At 40.2% G+C, this 19,652-nt stretch overlaps 1 protein-coding gene across 3 annotated transcripts in view; it reads right to left on the bottom strand.

The window, feature by feature from the left end:
• Nucleotides 1-15,645: 15,645 nt before the first annotated feature.
• The window catches only part of SLC25A48 (solute carrier family 25 member 48), a 41,684-nt gene continuing 37,677 nt past the window's right edge, over nt 15,646-19,652 (bottom strand). For all 3 annotated transcript variants that reach the window (XR_009761394.1, XM_061617181.1, XM_061617183.1), the window contains one exon: nt 15,646-16,494. The gene's annotated coding sequence lies outside the window, so the exon portion shown is untranslated. The remainder of the gene's footprint in view (nt 16,495-19,652) is intronic.

Below are 19,652 nucleotides of genomic sequence, written 5' to 3'. Positions count from 1 at the left end.
GTAGGGGCCACAGCACTAAAGGTCTGCTTCCTCTGTTGTGAGGAATGGACCTCCTGATAAGATGGTATCGGCAGGAGGCCCTCACCTGCAGAGTGCAGTGATTGACTGCGTATATAAGGGGTAAAACAATCTTTCAGGTATCCTGTTCCCAAGCTCTATAGGGCTTTGTGCACCAAAACCAGAACTCTGAACTTAGCCTGGTAGCTAATGGACAACCAGTGCAATTCTTTTGGCAGCGGGGTGACATGTGGCAATATCCTGTCTCAGTAAGCAGTTGAGCCACCTCATTTTGCACCAGCTGCATGTTTGGACCAACCTCAAGGGCAGCCTCACACAGAGCACATTATAGTAATCAAGCCTGGAGGTTACCAGTGCATGGACAACAGTGGTCAGGCTATCCCGGTCCAGAAACAGATGCCAAAGCTGATAAAAGGCACTCCTAGCCACTGAGGTCACTTGGGCCTCTTGCAGCAAGAATGAATCCAGGAGCAGCCCCAGACTACGAAACTGCTCTTTCAGAGGGAGTATGACCCCATCCAAAGCAGGCAACTGACCAATTATCTAAACGCAGGAATCACCAACCCACAGCATCTCCATCTTGCTAAGATTCAGACCCAGTTTATTGGTCCTCATCCAGCCCACCACTGAGTCGAGGGCTTCCATGGCTTCTCCTGATTCACATGTACAGAGAAAAAGAACCGGGTATCATCATTGTACTGCTGACACCTCACCCCAAATCTCCTGCTGACGACTCCCAAGAGCTTCATATAGATACTAAACAGCATTGAGGATAAGATGGTACCCTGCAACACCCCACAGCACAACTGCCAGGGGGCCGAAAGACAATAACCCAATGCTATTCTCTGAAAACAACCTTGGAGTTAGGATCAGAACCACTGTAACACAGTGCCTCCAATACCCATCTCACCATGTCGGCTCAGAAGGATACATGGTCAACAGTATCAAAAGCCGCCAAGATATTAAGTAAGATCCCCCTGTCCTTCTCCCGATAAAAGTCATCCATCAGAGCATCTAAGGCTGATTTAGACGCATAACCAGCCCTGTACCCAGATTGGAATGGGTCAAGATAATCTGTATGCTAAATAAGGTACACTAAATAAAGAAAACCTTCTTTTAAAATTCTAAATGTCCTCAGGAATCTCCATCTGTAAATTTTTCTCCCATTTTACTATATACCTATCCTTTATACTCATTATGCTTATCAGTCAACAACTGATATATTTTAAAATACTGCTTTAAGATGTTATGAAGACCTTAACAATTCTAAAGGAATATAATAATGACAAAAATAATTGATCCTATGATGTTTCATTTCTTATACCTGCTTTGCCTTTAGGTTACACTTTTAACTGAATGCTTTATCTTTGCTTCTGCCAACCCTGAACTCTCAACTGGCACTGCTTTGTGAAAAGACACCCACAGATACATTGCAAAATGATCCCACAGAAAATTGCCAAGTGACAAATTTTATAAAGAGAAGATCTGATCAGAAAGAAAATGAGGAAAACAGCTCTAGGGGATTCAGTGACGGAAGTCAAGCCAACATTTGTTTATACTTGGTAAAAAGAAAGATTAATCTTACATTGGAAACATCTGAACCAGTAGGGTGGTGAAATCAAGATAACAGATAGTTTCTCTTCACTGAAAATGTCTTTTACCACAGTTGTTTCAGTTCCATCTATATTCTTTTTTAAAATGTAAGAGATCAGTATTCCATACTGAAACTCAGCAGTTTCTTACACCGCACACAAAACTGAATTAGCCTTCTTGAATCTTAGCAACGTCTTACACTAAATAAAAGTCCATGCTAGTAAACAGCAGTTGACTGTGTGAATGTATGTTTGACTACTGTAAACAGTCTTGTGCACCTTGTATTGCAAATTTGTCTTAATAGTAGATAGCAAAGCTTATCCAAGTTATGCCTGCCTGTGAACCTATTGTAGAGCCCAAAAGTAAATTTGTCTCTAGACGATAGCCAACCCTTTTAGGCCTGTGGGCAGGTATGCAAACCAAAAACTGCCATGGGCATAACACATACACTACAGCCACGTGTATGCTTGAACCATACAACCACGCATGTGCACCCACGTGCACATGCACCACAACCACCTGTATGCACATATCCCTGCCAGCAGTTTGGCTTGAAAATGAAATGAAATGAAATGAAATTTTTTATTTTGGTCCCAGACCAGCCATAAGATCACAGTTTCATTATCAAAAATTGCTTGCAAATAATGTTTTTGCTTTTTTTCAAAACCTAATTGGGGGGGCAGGGAGATAATCTTTCTGCAGAGTACAGCTGAGGGAACAAGAGTTTACCTTTCTTTCTCCATTTGCAGTCTCCAGGAAGATCACCCTAATGGCAATAATTTAGAATTGAAAAAAGTGCCCCTTTGTAGCTAATAGAAGAACTTTTTCAAGTCTAATTGAAGTGACTGAGAGTGAATGGGGGGTTGTTGCTGGAGAGGGAAGAGTTAATCCTTACCTTCCCAGTTGTAACCCCCCTAATTGCTCCTCCATTGCAGTTAAACTTGAAGAAAGTCTTCCATTGGCCAATAAAATACTTAATTCAAGCCTAGTTGTGGCAGGGGGCATTTTAACTCCCCCAAACTATAACCCTCACATATTACCCCCCCATGCCACAATTAGGCTTGAAAAAAGCCTTCCACTGGCTACAATACAAGGTGACTTTCAAGCCTAATTCTGGCTGGGGGTAGGACCCTGCTGATGCCAGGGAAGGCTTCTGTGGCTCTGCACCTATGGGCACTGTGCTGGCAACCAGGCTGTAAAGAGGCTTCATATAATATGTTATGAACAGTGTTGTCCTGGTGATGAATTTACAGGCGTTGGATTGTCAGAGTCTTCTTTAAGGCAAACACCACATTCAGGGGAAATAGGGGGCTATAGTGTGGGCTTTTTATAGAGCGGGCATTGGAACTGAACCAGGAGCACACTCCATATTGAAGCCCTCATAGCTGCTTTTCCTTTAAAATAAAAATGGCCAGTTTAAGCACATAAAATATTATGAATTAAATACTGGGTGTAGTTTGGCTTTTTGTATAGTCATCCAGCTAGGCTGAGGGTGTTGTCTGGAAATGTACGGTTGTGAAAGCTCTTGAACATCAGGCAGGACCCTTCACTGTATTATTTTTGATACTGTTTAGGCAAATCTATCCAGATACTTTAGACATTGATATGTTTTAATCTCTTTTTAGTTTACTGCTGATTTTAAGTGGCTTGTAAATGTTTTTAATTACTTGTTTTTAACTTTTTATTATTTTTATTTATTTATTTATTTATTTATTAACTTTTTATTTAGAGACCCTCCGTGGCGCAGAGACACCCTCCATGGCGCAGAGTGGTAAGCGGCAGTAATGCAGCCGAAGCTCTGCTCACGGCCGGAGTTCAATTCCAATGGAAGGAGGAAGTCGAATCTCCGGTAAAAGGGGTCGAGGTCCACTCAGCCTTCCATCCATCCGTGGTCAGTAAAATGAGTACCCGGCATATGCTGGGGGGTAAAGAAAGGCCGGGGAAGGAACTGGCAATCCCACCCCATATATATACGGTCTGCCTAGTAAACGTCGCAAGATATCACCCTAAGAATCAGAAACGACTCGCGCTATAAGTGCGGGGACACCTTTACCTTTACCTTTTAACTTTTTATTGATAATTTTATTAAATTTTATTAAATAGTCAAGAAATAGCCTTTAAAATAGCCTTTAAAATGGCCCCTTAAAAAAGAGTACTAGTCCACTGTGCAAATTGATTTTTATAAACAAAATCCACTCATCCAATTTCACGTCAACATCCTAAATCTTGAATCTAATCTGTTTAGTTGTTGCGATTGTTATTCTCTGTATCATACATAAGTAATGAAACTAAGAGAGAGAAAACTCAGTTCCACAAGGAAAAGACAATGGTATAAGGATATCTTGCCTTCAGCTTGCAAGTCATTAATGAAATATGGTGGCAGTGCTACTTTTGTGAAAGAACCTGGAGTTATTATTTATTTATTTATTTATTTATTTATTTATTATTTGACTTATATCACACCCTTCCTCCCAGCAGGAGCCCAGGGCAGCAAACAAAAGCACTAAAAACACTTTAAAAACACATTTTCACAATAGACAAACCGTGGCACATGGATGGAAATCACCTGGGGCCCTGGATATTCCAGGAAAGAGTCTTTCTCAGGAATGGGTCCACTGGAAGCAGAGGTTTGAGCAGAGGGAAGTGAAACTTTTACTTCAAAATACTGAGCAGCAGGGTAGAAAGATACATGCCAGTCTGAAGTTCAGCTCAGCTTCACCAGCCAACCAGTTCCTCATAACTAGGATGGCCATTTCCCCTGCATTACTATTTGAAGAACTGTCCAGGCCATCTGATTTAAAGAACCATAAGGAGGGAGAGCTGGGACCTTGAAATGGCCCATCAACAGTTAGCATCCGGACAGCAGATTGAGAAAGCACATAGACCACCTTTTCTACTTTTTTTCCATGGTGGTGTGATTTATTGTATATCTTTTTAAATTATAGTAATTGTTAATAAATTTGCATCCATATATATAAATTGAAATGAAATGACTGCCTTCAAGTCAATCCCAACTTATGGCGACCCTATGAATAGGGTTTTCATGGTAAGCGGTATTCAGAGGGGGTTTACCATTGCCTTCCTCTGAGGCTGAGAGGCAGTGACTGGCCCAAGGTCACCCAGTGAGCTTCATGGCTGTGTGGGGATTCAAACCCTGGTCTCCCAGGTCGTAGTCCAACACCTTAACCACTACACCACACTGGCTCTCATATACATATGCAAATCTTTGTCATTTTTTTGATGATGAATTTCCTGTCTTTTTTTGCGCTCCATAAGTGGTCCAGCTTACTAATAATTCTCTTCTCTTTCCCTCTGAGGCAGTCATGGCAATTAAAAACAGTGGGATTGATTCATACGAAAGGGAATCAGTTTCGGAATCATCTGCTGAGACAATCTCCCCCTACCTCAATCCCCGAGGGCTCACCTTTCCCTACATCCCTAGAGCAACTCCAGGAGCGCAAGGATTGGGGAGTGTCCTGTGAAGCCAAAGCCCCTTCCAGTGAATTAGTTGTTCCATTTAAAACTTATGGGTTGATTTGCCTTTTAGTTTAGGAAAAAAGTGACTAAGGTGGGATAGAGCTTTATAAGAAAATCAGTGGTCAGGAGAGAGTGGATGGAGAGAGTATTATTATTTCCCATCTTTCGTAGAACTAGAATTTGGGACCACTCAATGAAATTGATTGATGGCAGGTGCCAACCTTCCATACCAAGTTCAGGAAAGTATTTGGAGTCTGAAAGCTTTTCTCTTGCTTTGTGGGGATGAAAAGTTCTCACAGCATTGTTCCTATGTCACAGAAAGAGGAAATGCATGTGGGACTTAGGAGCATGTGAAAGAGCTTCACTACTGTCACTAATGCTTTTTATAAAGTGTAAAAGGAGATGGGGGGAACCTTAGCAACCTTGTATGTGTATGCTTAGGTATGCCAACCCTCCTCCCAAAACACTTTGGAGGCCTTTCTCACCCCAGTCTTATAGGTTTTTTGTTTGTTCTTGTGATAGGGAAAGTGATAGGAAAATGTACTGGAAATTGTGGGATATCCATTGCTTGATACAACGTCATATAAACTCCCTGCAAAAAAATCAGAAGGAATGCTAACTAGTTGACATCATTTAACCACCACACAAATGATGTGCAAACAAAACAGGATGAAAGCTCGATATACAGGGGGTCTGGAAGGGACTTAGGCCTGCTTATTGAGAGAGCTCTTGGCATGATCAATTGGAAAATAAAAAAGGACAAAAAAAAATAGGAAAACCTTTATTCTCTGTATGAATGGTACAGTTTTATGGTTTTACAGTAAATACTCATTTATAATTGACTTCATGTTCTTCCATGTTATTGCTTGAAGATGTTCCATAGCTTCACTGAAAATTTTCCCATATCTCCACTGCTAAAGTTCTCACATGTTGCATTGCAAATTACAGACTGTGGAACAAAAAACCCTTGATGGATGATCTTATTAAGCAAGCTCAGAGGAACAATCTATTGCACACTGAAATTTAGATGCTGCTTCATTTCTTTGTGGGTTAGTGAAAGCTAATAGACATAGTGTAGCAAAGCAGTGAAGACCTTTGATTATTAGCTGGGAAGTTCCCAGTTCATCTCTCAGCCCACCATGATCTTTGCAAGTGGCCTTAGGCAAGTCACATTCTGCTAATCATAGGCCCCCATCTGCACTATTGTGATAACAGTCTATTTTACAGGGATGAGGTAAAGATGTGAAGCATTTTGAAGTATTTGTGAAAAAGAAATATGCAAATGCTCTATGTATATGGGTTTGGTTTTTTAGAAAACAGGATAATCACTAGGCACGCACAATTTGGGTGCAGCTAATTCTTTCTTAAAAGAAGTGAATAAAATGGTCCCTCAGATCCATGATTGGTAGATAAAATATCAGGTTGGGATTCTTTGCATAATACCTGTGAATAAGTTTTTTTTAACTCCTTGGCACGCACTTCTGAGTAAACTAATAGGACCAGGCTGACAGATTTTGTTGCAATGATTGCAATAGTGCAAGTCTTAGGGTTGTTTCAGTGGCAGCCTGGTTTCATCAGAGTGGGCTCCCCCTTGTCCATCAAGGTGATTTTTACCACTCACAGTTTATATAGGCGCCAGATATTTAATATCACTTTGGGACCAGTAGTTTGATGTTCAAGGCAGGACTTGAGTTCGTTGCCTTGTTCACACACTCAACTTACATGAATGATCATCATTTTTCCCTTTTCTCACTACAGAGTCTCAAACCTACTGAGAACACTCTTAATGTCGTCGTCTTGTTCCTCAAAAATGTATGAACGGGTGTTATTGGTGGCTATCTCACTGCTATGGAATCCTTGGGGCTTTACTAGCATGAGTATTTTTCAGAAATAATAGCTTTTTTCAAAAAAACAACCAAACATTTTAAGCAGTTAATTTGGATTTTAATAGCGTTTAAATGGAATAATGAGAGCCAGTGTGGTGTAGTGTTTAGAGTGTTGGACTATGACCTGGGAGACCAGGGTTCAAATCCCCACACAGCCATGAAACTCACTGGGTGACCTTGGGCCAGTCACTTCCTCAGAGGAAGGCAATGGTAAACCCCCTCTGAATACCGCTTACCATGAAATGAAATTTTAAATGGAATAATACATATTGTTAGGCTTTTTTACAGGGCTGTTGAATGGAAATGAATACCTAATTATAAGTAAATTTCACATTGCTTCTTTTATTTATTTATGACATTTGTATCAGTCCCATAATATGAAGTTCTCTGCGTAGTTTACAATATATAAGTAAAAAACAATTGAAATACAAAGTCAAACAATTAAAAAGGAAAACTGTAAATGTGACAAAACAGTATGGACACCCAAACTCCTTAAATTATTTTAAAGGCCAGAGTGCACAGAACATCTGGTACTGAAAAGACCACAAAGATTGCGCCAGGTGAGTCTCTCTGAGAAGGCTATTCCATCATGGGTGCCACATCTCTTTTGTGGCTTTTATGTTTGTAGAGCATAGGGAGAGGTGTCATACTTGAGTATCTCTAGTTAAAAGAATTTCAGATGATAAGAATGAACCAGTCAGACAAGAGTCTTGCCAGCATTTTATTAAGTTGCCAATGGTTTGATTCAGTATAAAGTTGGATCTTACCAAGTTGTTTAAAAGTAGTGTAAATAACCAGCTGCTGGATGGACACAGTTCCCCCAGCTGGGGAAGGTGACTTTGGAGAAATTGGGCCAACTGGTGTTAGGATAAGCGAGGCCTTAAATGAAGCAAGCAAGCGAAAACAGTTTTGACACTGAATCATTGCCACTCCAGTCTTTTCCTTTTCATTAACAGAACCAAGCCAATGGATTCTCTGTTACTCCAGGTATACACTGTGCGTAAATTACACTGAATTTCCATAAAGATGCCATTGTAGTTTCTGACTTGAGTTTGGTTTTGCACTGACACTGTGTTTATGGCCACTGTTGCTGATCTAGGACTGGAGATCAGGAGAATTGGGATAGAGACACATTTATTGTTGCAGGTACCAGTGTGTCTCTACCTCTCTTTTCTCAAAGTGAGGGCACATGACACTAGTCAGACTATGCCCCTTTTTCTCTTAAAACTTTGTTGGATCAGCTCCAGTGTTTTGTTTTATTTTAATTCAGCTTCAGGGAGGTTCATTCCATAAAGGAATCCACAGACCTGAACTTACAAGATCTGAACAGGGTGGTTTATAACAGATGCTATTGGAGGTTGCTGATTCATAGGGTCGCCATAAGTCGTAATTAACTTGAAGGCATATAACAACAACAGCAAGGAGGTTTCACAACTGATTGGTAGATCGACCTCTTTGTCTTCCAGGTGCGGCGAATGGAAACGCTTTCTTGAAAGCTCAGGCATAGACAGTGATTGGCCCAACGCTTTGCATTGGGAGGTCCTGAAAGGTCTGAAGGCAGCAGTGTGGAAGGGAAGTGTAGCCAGCAGAGGGCAGTGTTGCTTCAAGACACAGCCAGAAAAACCATTCAGCTGCTTTTCAAGTGACTAGTGTGTCCGCAGCCTAGAAATGATACCACGTTGATCCTGTTTGACCTCTCAGTCATAAAGTATTAGCAAGTGCCATATGATTAAGCCTGACAGGCTCTGTGATTCCTTTCTGGCATTTAGGAACCATGCAGATCAGAGTGTGTAGTTTTTCTGCCTACTGTTGTGTCAAAAACTCTTAAACATTATTTCTTCAATTAAAAAACTATATCAGAAACATAATCTGAGCAATTAATACAGATTCAGATTTAATACAGAAAACAGAATTGTATCAGTTGTTCATAAGTGCTGAATCAAATTTCATTGCAGAAATTAGAAAGATTTGAGAAAAATATTTAGAAAGCCAAATAACACAAGAACTGTAGTTGTATTGGTTAACAATTATAAAAATATAAATCTTTCAAAACACCCTCTTACATGTACATTAGATATTTATAAGTACTTACTTTGCATGACTGTTTCCTCTTGATTTGTGTATAGCTTTTATTAAGGTATTTAATTTTCTTAGCACATCTGGAGTTTAGCTTCAAATTTTTAATAGTGTCAAATCCTTTGTCAAGACATGACCATTTACAACCAGTCTGAGAAACGTAAGTACTATTATAATATCCAAACCAATTGTAGATGTGATGCATTTACAACAATGGCATCTGTAAAACACATGAAGAACTGTCGGTTCTAATAGAATAATATAAAATAACAGAGTAGCTACCATTCTTTTTATAAGAAAGTGGCTCAAAACTATGGTTAACACTTGAAATACATATCTATCAGATTTGAAATCGTCACAGTTAAGGAGATACCTTTTTACAACAGTTGGCCTTTGCTTTTTACTGTATGGTTTTTTATTTGTTGTAAACCATTTTGATTTTTTTTAAAAAAATTATATATATATGACAGTTTTGAAAGCAACAAACAGAACTTCACTCAAGCTTGCTCTAATATAATATAAATAATAAACAAAGGGGCTTAGGATCCTATGTATTCTTGGCCACTCCCATACACCCATGGTATGCTCTGTTTCACACATGCACATACATCAGCAGAGTACCACCCGGACATCTACACTCACAAAGCTTTCTGTGAGAAGGGAGCGGGGTCCAGTAACATAAGTGCCATCCCACTGGCAAGCCTCCCTCTCTGCCAGTAAGGCTTTAAGATGGCACCCTTAATCTCTGTGTTTAAATTTCTCCCACTGAAAGAAATTACCTGCCTGGCTTGAGCTGCTTAATATTATAAAATAATACTTTTCATCCTTCATTAATATTTTAATGTTATTGTATTCAAAAGATTTATACTCTCCTTTCAGTAAAGCAATCAGGATGCTGTAGATCAAATAAGGTAAAGGTGTCCCCGCACTTGTGGTACGAGTCGTTTCCGACTCTTAGGGTGACGTCTTGCGACGTTTACTAGGCAGACCATATATATGGGGAGGGATTGCCAGTTCCTTCCCCGGCCTTTCTTTACCCCCCAGCATATGCCGGGTACTCATTTTACCGACCACGGATGGATGGAAGGCTGTGTGGACCTCGACCCCTTTTACCGGAGATTCGACGTTTCGGCTGTTGTTTCATAAAAAATGTAACAAAGTAGAGCTGCAACATAACATTCAACAGAGTGTATAAAAGCTATTCAATGAACCAATTCACATTGTGTAATAGGCTTAAAAACAGCAGTATGTCATGCTGTCTTGGAAAGGGAAATTTTTAAATCAAAGCATATTTTGGAATAAAAGAAAACCCAGACTAAATTATTGGGAATATGTGGTTAATTTTATTAATCTTTTCTAATTCTGCCTTTTCAATGAATTCTCAGAATCTGTTACTGATTTTTCTTGTAACTATACTTAGCTTTTGTATAGCGCTTTTGAGTTTTATTTCCTTTATTTTGGGCTTGATCCAGATATGCCTTTCTGCAAAAAAACCCCAAAGGAATTGGCAGAAGAAATTTAAATCTGGCATCATTATGACAGCAGGTGACAACTTCAAAGGGGCCCCTTTATCCCTATATTTGGGATAATAAGTTAAGCTTAGAACGTGCAGCTACCAGTTCTTGCAAATTCACATGAAAATGTGCACACAATAACTTGATGATAAACCAGATGTTCTGAAATAAAAAGTAAAATGTACAAGATGAATGGTGTTGACCACATGGTGGCACCATGAAACACTGTAATGCAATGCCATAGTAACACAGAAAAGCCATGTGGCATTCTGCTAACAAACTTTTGATCCTACAGCTATGAATCCTGCAAGATATTTTTTAACATTTAACTTAATTGTGCTTAATAGTGAACATGAATGCTTTATGTACTTAATTTGAAGCTATATTTAACATTAAGGATGTTGAAGGATCAACAGGAGGTCTGATCAGCCAGCCCAAGATTTTGCAATTCCTTTCCCCCCACTCTTTTTGGGATCTGAACTGTGTCATCAACTACTAGGGACTAGAAGAGACTGCCCACTGTCTCAACATATCCCTAATTATATTGTACCTTTGTTAGGATTTTATAAAAAACATTTTGGGAGCCAATCTTCATTGTTAAGTGAGATATAAATATAAGGAATCAATGTATGAATGAACAAATGAAGTAACAAACAGCCATACCGAAATAAACACATAACATGAAGTGTATGTTTAGATGAGCACATATTATTGATGATATATTGGGACCAGGATTAATATCAATTTGCCATGTTAAATTATATCCAGACTGAGTGACATAATGAAAAAGGATAGTCCAATTAAAGCCAAAGGCTCCAGCCTACTGGGCTTCAATTCATCAAAAGTGGTTGTCAGAAAAACAATTCTGAATGTGTGTTCTGAAAGAAGAAAAGTTGATGCTGAATCACAGAAATATGCAAAAATGTCAGTGAATTATGATTTCAACACACAGTTCTATAGAATATGAACTTCCTGGCAGGGCGGTTCTCTGTAACACCCACTCTACTCCTAGGAGTTATCCTATGCATGCTGCATAGAGCCATAGTTCTCTGGCAGGATATAAATGCAGGCACTTTGGGAGTGTATTTTTATATTTAAGTTTACTAAGAATTTCACCATAATTTGTGCTCCAGTAGGCATCAAGTCTCTCATAAACACGTTGGTACTACTACTTCTTTGCCATGTACCTATGCTTGCAGGTTCCTAATCTCTGGTTGTCTGTGTCTCTGTCAGTGTCTCTTGTACATGCTTTGTAATTTAAAAAGAAATGCAAGAATGTCTGTGGAACTATCACCCGCACTTGCCTTTTAGATGCACTTAATGGACTGCCTTCAGGTCAGTCCCAACTTATGGCGACCCTATGAATAGGATTTTCATGGTAAGCGGTATTCTGAGGTGGTTTTACCATTGCCTCCCTCTGAGGCTGAGAGGCAGTGACTGGCCCAAGGTCTCCCAGTGAGCTTCAGGGCTGTGTGGGGATTCGAACCCTGGTCTCCCAGGTCGTAGTCCAGCACTCTAGCCACTACGCCACGCACTTAGTCCACCTATAAAATGGAAAGAACTTGCACACATCATGAATTTCTATGAAGTGTGACCCTAAGGGACAGCAGTGGCCCAGCATATTGAAACATAACCAAAAGTGCTACTTGCATCAGGAGTCCATCATATTAAAGAGTAAGAAACAGCATCTCAAAAATAAAAACACACATAAAAACCCTACAAAATAAAAGTAAGATCAGATAAAATCTACAAGAACAGATTAAAAACAGCAGCCAGCTAAAAAGTAGACAAAGAATAAAACAGCAGCACAACGGACTTACTTAATTACCAGGCCTAAAATGGAAAGGAACTCATATTTCCACACCCTGGACTGTTTCACATATTACATTGTTTTCAATCTTCATATATATAAAAATGCAAGTGTACCGTAGTGTGGCATGTAGAACTACAGTGACAGGCATAATTCAAAGTATTGCTTTTTTTGGAAGGAACACCTTCTTTTGAAGAAAGTATTGAAGGAGCACCTTCTTCCAGACAAATATACCTTGATTTTAAGAGCTTCAGGGGAAGCCTATTCAATACCCTCTTCATGCATTACTTGCACAAAGAGAAAAAGTGACTGAATAGGAGCTATGGGACTGGGCTATTGGCTATATGCCTATACACACAGCTATGCCCCAGACCTGCCCTTGTTTTAGCTTGAGTTGGGGAAGCTTTTGTGCCCTATCTCGTCATGTGGAGACTGACAGATTCTGGGACCCTGTGCAGTCAAGGTACCAGGATCCAGCAAATCCTCCATGCAAAGAGATAAGCTCCATAAATCTCCGTGCAGGAGGTTTGGACTGCAGCCTAAGGAAAGGAAAGTTGACAACTCTATTATGTTCCTATAACTGGAGACAAACCAGAAGCTACTTGCACATCTGAACCAAGCTCTCTAGACCATAATTCTGCAAAAACAATTTTAATAACTAATTTCCTCAAAGAAAAGGGCTTGCACACTATGCTTGCACAGTATTAAGTGTGAAAGTCCAACAGGACTAAAGTTGGGGCAAAAGCTCAAAAATCCAACCCCAAAGCCAGAGAGGCAAAGGAATTCACTTAGGGAGCTGATTTCTGTAATGTCTAAAACTGTAGTGTTGACAATAGTACAGTTATACATTTTTGTCATTACAGAAATTAGCTTCCTGGCACATTTTTGGAGAGCTGCAGCATGTACCATGTTTCACACAATATAAATTCCATCTGTGCATATGCCCAAACTACAGGAGAATTTGCAAGGCCAGTTTCCCCTCTCAAATGTCTTTTTATTTTTGGTCCTCTTTTCCTTCTTCTTTAAAAGATAGACTAGATCGGTAGAAACATACAAAGAGTTAAAGAAAATTCCCCCTTTGGAAGTGTTGTATTCTGAAGTTCAGTTTACATTGGCACTGGCTAGGCTAATAATTGGTTGATGTGTAAGCCTGTAGAAGGACAGTTAAAGGCTGCATCTTCAGTGAACCAACACTGCTTCTCATTTTGGATTAATGTTTACATGTTATTCTTTAAAAAACTGATTGGCCTGTCTTGACAAACATCAGAGCTTAGGATATCTTTGAAGTCAGTAAAAAGAAATTCAGATCTCAATACCTGTAGGTTAAAAGCCGCATCTACAACTTGGCTGCATCACAATAGATCCCTTGTTGAGTCCCTGGTATCTCCAGGCCAGGGAGGGGGGGAGGAGAGACTTGTCTAACTCTACTACCCATTATGCTGATGGGTAGTTTGAAAGTGAACTTAGGGGAAAATGAAATGGGAGAGGAGAGGGGCTGCAGTTTAGTGGTGGAAACTATGTAGATGGTCCCAGATTCAATGCCTGGCATCACCAGGAAAGTATGAAACCCTGAAGAGCTGCTGCCACCAAGTGTAGACAATGCTGAGCTAGATGAACCAATGGACTTAGCTGCTATAAGTCAGCTTCCTAGGTTCCTGAGAAGTTGGTCTGGCCCCTGCTCACTCTGAGTACTTGTTACGTAGAAATTTGGAAGAGAAATGTAAGAAGAGTTCTGCTTGTTAAGTTCAAAGACCCAACTAATCCAAGCATCCTATTCCCACAGTGTCCAACCAGATGCCTATGGGAAGCCCATAAACAGGACATGAATGCAATGTGCTCTCCAGCAACTGATATTCAGAGGTAAGCTGCTTCTGATAATTGAAATTATTTAAAGACTCTCTTATTTAATGCCATATGCCATCTAAAGATTTATAATAGAAATTGGTCTGGAGACCAGCACAGTAATTAATATACACTGCTGGAAAAGTATATGGCGTGGTGGAATTCATGCTTCTGGCACGATCCGTGCCACTTTTGTTCTGAAATTTTAAGGTTGAGGATAAACCTGAAAGTAACCATCAACCTATGTTGCCCATTGCAATCAAGAACACTAAATGCATGCCTTGGGTTGTAGCCAACTAAGTTCAACTCAGAGAAGACCCATTGAAGTTAATGGACCTAAGTTTGTCTTGTCCATTAATTTTAATGGATCCATTCTTAGTATGACTAACTTTGGATGCAACCCATTGTTATTTATTTAATTAAAACATTTTAAGGTCCATTTCCCAAATGCACAAAGCAATTCACATCAAACACTAAATACATCCCCCTAAAATAACCCACCCAAAATCCGTTAAAATATAATTTTAAAGCTCACTAAAATTATACAGAAGCTAGCCATGAAATCAACCAAAAGCAAATTGAAAAAGCTTAAATCTTTTTGCAAACCAAATAAAGCAATGCCCTCAATAGGCAAGTTGTTCAGTATGCTCACGGCTGCAGTGGTAAATGTTCTGTTCTTGAGTTCTACTATCCTAATCTGGTGTACTGATGGTATAGATATCAGAGCCAGATTTCACAACAACATGGGCTGATTTAGGGGGGAAATGAGCTTTCAAGTGTGTGTCCCAGGCTAGATTATCTTAACCAAGTTACATGGTGACAATGCTAAGAATCCTCAGTGACCACCCTCTGTGTCCTACTGGGCCCAAAAAGAACAGAGGGACTATAGTGCAAGAGAATGTAGTGACAAGAGAATGTAGTGCAAGAGAATGGTGTGGTTCACCACAACAAAGGCTGCTGAAGCATCCAACAACATCAACAGGGAGGTGCTCCCCTCTAAACAATCAATTTCTAAACAAAGTATCCACCATTTACAGTATATTTGGGGTTCAATAGGGCTGTGTTGCAGTGCTAATAGTAAAGGCCTTTATCTTTTAGACAGATGTTTTACCAAAGCATGTTCCTTGTCCGCCAGAATACTATTACTTTTAACGTAAGATGCTGCCTGACTTGTCTACAATAGATTTTACCATGCTTATTCAGATTTTATTTAATCTTCTACTCCTTTGCCATCCCTTCCTGCTTGTTCAAATTCGTTTATCTCTGAGATTCACCCCTAACTTTTATCCGCTCCTGTCTTTCCTCATCAGATCTCCTTCACAACTAAACTGGTGCAATGACATTCATTTACCTCCTATATCATGAATATTTTAGGGGCTGCTCTGCTCTCTACTTGAGAATCTGATTTTGACTTGGTTTGCAAGTGCCAACTAGGTGATATCATGGAAGTAGCAGCCTATCCTGGTTCTGCATGCACTGCTTATCTGCTAGCCATTTGCTAACAGGAGCCAACTAGGAGTCTAAAAATCAGGCGTGAACACCCACAGTAGTGCCCAATGGATTGTAATTCTACTTGATTTAATTAAAGGCATTTGCATCTTCTCATATTTGGTATCTCATTTGGTGTAATAAACCATACTCCATAAAATAAAATATCAGAGAAAGCACCATGGGGAAATGAAAATAATTTTTTCACATTGAATTACAGTTGTAATTGGGGAAAAAGTGTAACTCTTAAAAAGGTCATTACATTCCTTCTTGTCTTCCAATGGATAGAGTATTTAGTCACATGAAGACAACCAACAGGAATGCAGTTTCAGTACATGAGAATGTTTTCTTTGTTTCTTCTAGAGAAAGGAGCAGAATTAACCTATGCAGATGGTGCTAGAAAGCGATATCCATGATTTATTCTAGGCAAAATGAGTTGTACTCTTACCTCACTATTACTTTTTTTTAATCATTGCCAGACAACCATATGCATTTTAATGCCTTTGCCTTTAGAATGAAATATTTTAGAAGAGAAAGGATTTGGATTAAAATTCAGCCGATTCATTCATGTAACTTTTCAGCCAAATCCATGTACCAGATCAATATTCACCCTTCATGAACAGAACGTTCTCTGACATGATGACATTTCTTCAGTTCGTACTTCATGTTGATAACACCAAGTTTCTCATCAAGGCTGTGGTGTTGATTTGGATCAGGAAGTGAAAGCAATAGTCAGGTGCAGAAGTCTCCACGGTAGGATCAAAAGAAACCAGCCATTGGAAAAATAGCCCTGCAAGTTGCATACAGACAACAGCATTTCAGACTTCATTATTGTACAGCTGTTGAAGCTTGTAGTACACACATGAAGTTTGTGTATGTGGGCTTGCTTGCTTGCTTATTTATATATATATATATATATATAGGAGCCCAGGGTGGCAAACAAAAGCAGTAAAAACACTTTAAAACATCATAAAAACAGACCTTAAAATACATTAAAACAAAACAACTTTAAAAACATACTTTAAAAAAGCTTTAAAAACATCTTAAATAAAAAGGGTTAAAAACATATTGTATAGGGGAGAAAAGGTTTTAAAAAAAACTTATTAAAAGCAATTCCAACACAGACACAGACTACGATAGATCTTAAAAGGCTTGTTGAAAGAGGAAAGTCTTCAATAGGCGCCGAAAGATAACACAGATGGCACCTGCCAATATTTAAGGGGAGGGAATTCCACAGGGTAGGTGCCTCCACGCTAAAGGTCCATTTCCTATGTTGTGCAGAATGGACTTCAAGATGGTATCTGCAGGAGGCACTCACCAGCAGAGCACAGTGATCGACTGGGTATATAAGGGATAAGATGGTATTTCAGGTATCCTGGTCCCAACCTGTATAGGGCTTTGTACACCAGAACTAGAACCTTGAACTTGGCCCGGTAGCAAATGGGCAGCCAGTGCAATTCTTTCAGCAGCGGGATGTTGGCGATACCCTGCCCCAGTGAGCAGTCTTGCCGCCACATTTTGCACCAACTGCAACTTCTGGGCCAACCTCGAGGGCAGCCCCACATAGAGCGCATTACAGTAATCCAGCCTGGAGGTTACCAGTGCTTGGACAACAGTGGTCAGGCTATCCCAGTCCAGAAACGGCCACAGCTGTCTTATCAGCCAAAGCTGCTAAAAGGCACTCCTAGCCACTGAGGTCACCTGGGCGTCTAGCAACAAAGATGGATCCAGGAGCACCCCCAGTCTACAGACTTGCTCTTTCATTTTTTTTTTTCAATAATTTTTATTCAAATTTTCATAAAACATACAAGACAAAATCATAAAACATTCAAAGACAAAAAACAAAATCAAAAATAGTTAAACAAAAAGAAAAAAAGAAAAAAAAAAAACAAAACAAAAAAAAAAAAATAAAGAGTAAAATATTGACTTCCCATTTGTCAAAGATCAAATCAGTTATAAGTCTATAATATATAGCAATCCTGTCTCTTAAGTCATATTATAAAATCACTTTCCTCCAGTAGTTATCTTACTTAATCATCAAATCTCATAAACATTACTTTATTCTTTCCACAAAAAGTCAAAGAGAGATTTCAATTCTTTAAGAAATATATCTATCAATTTTTTTTTTCCAGATAAGCATATCGATTAATCCATCTCATTACTAATTATGATAATCTTATTGTCATAACCATAGTCAAAATAAACATTTCAATTAATCCATCACATCAGAATCTGTTAGGTTCAGTAATTTCAGTAGCCATTGTTCTATTATCTCTATTAGTTCCATTTTCCATCTTCCATCTTCAGTAGTCTTGTTATACAGACTTGCTCTTTCAGAGGGAGTATGACCCCATCCAAAGCAGGCAACCGACCAATCATCCGAATTCGGGAACCACCAACCCACAGTGCCTCCGTCTTGCTAGGATTCAGACTCAGCTTATTGGCCCTCATCCAGCCCACCTCTGAGTCCAGGCACCAGTCCAGGGCTTACACGGCCTCTCCCGATTCAGATGTTACAGAGAAATAGAGCTGGGTATCGTCAGCATACTGCTGACACCTCGCCTCAAATCTTCTGATGACCGCTCCCAAAGGGCTTCATATAGATGTTAAACAGCATGGGGGACAAGATGGTACCCTGAGGCACCCTACAGCACAACTGCCAGGGGGTCGAAAGACATTCACCCAATGCTATTCTCTGAGAGTGACCTTGGAGATAGGATCAGAACCACTGTAAAATAGTTCCTCTTAATACCTATCTCACCAAGTCAGCCCAGAAGGGTACCATGGTCAATGGTATTAAAAGCTGCTGAGAGATCAAGTAAGAATAACAGGGTCGCACTCCAGTCTGTCCTTCTCCTGATAAAGGTCTTCCATCAGGGCAACCAAGGCCAATTCAGTCCCATAACCAGGCCTGAACCCATAATGGGATGGGTCAAGAGAATCTGTTTCATCCAAGAGTACTTGTGATTGCTGTGCCACAACCCTCTCAATCACCTTCCCTAAAAAGGGGGTATTTGCAACCGGTCAGTAGTTGTCACAAACCAATGGGTCCAGGGTGGGCTTTTTCAGGAGTGGTCAGATCACTGCCTCTTTCAAGGTGGCTGGAACCACTCCCTCCTGCAATGATGCATTGACCACACTCTGGATCCACTTGGTCAAACCCCGTCAGCAAGCTTTAATAAACCAAGAAGGGCAAGGTTCGAGAGGGCATGTTGCTGGCCGCATCATCGCAAGCACTTTGTCTGTGTCATCAAGCCGCATCAACTGAAACCACTCCCAAGAAGTTGCAGCAGACGTTGCACTGGACACCTCATTGGAGACAAATCAATGCTTTGATGGATTCCTGCATCGAGCAGGGGGTTGGACTCGATGGCCTTGTAGGCCCCTTCCAACTCCACTATTTTATGATTCTATGACTACAGTAGATATGGAGGGGCCTTCAAGACTGCTATGGAGGTGAGCAACTTTACCCTCAAAGTGCCTTGCAAACAATTCACAGTGGGCCTCCGAAGGGTCTAAAACTCAATTTCCTGAAGTTGATCTCAACAGACTCCTAACCAGAGCTTGGAAAAGTTACTTTTTTGAACTACAACTCCCATCAGCCCAATCCAGTGGCCATGCTGGCTGGGGCTGATGGGTGTTGTAGTTCAAAAAAGTAACTTTTCCAAGCTCTGCTCCTAACAATATGGAAAAGCTCCACTGGATGGCTACTTGAGGATGCGATGGAGGCAGAGAAGTGGGCCTTCTTCACCACCCTCACTGCCACACAGTAGGCGCGGTTATGATGTTTTACTCGTGCCCAATCAGCCTCACAGCATGTCTTTCACCACTTGTGCTCTAGCCGACGTCCAGCCTGTTTCATTGCCCTTAGCTCACTGGTATACCAAGGTGCAAACAGGGCTCCACAATACCGGAGAGGGTGCTTAGGGGCACCTTGCTGTTCCACAG

The sequence above is a fragment of the Rhineura floridana genome, chromosome 3, assembly GCF_030035675.1.
Source record: "Rhineura floridana isolate rRhiFlo1 chromosome 3, rRhiFlo1.hap2, whole genome shotgun sequence".
NCBI classification, from domain to species: domain Eukaryota; kingdom Metazoa; phylum Chordata; class Lepidosauria; order Squamata; family Rhineuridae; genus Rhineura; species Rhineura floridana.
This window is presented reverse-complemented; position numbering and strand designations above follow the sequence as displayed.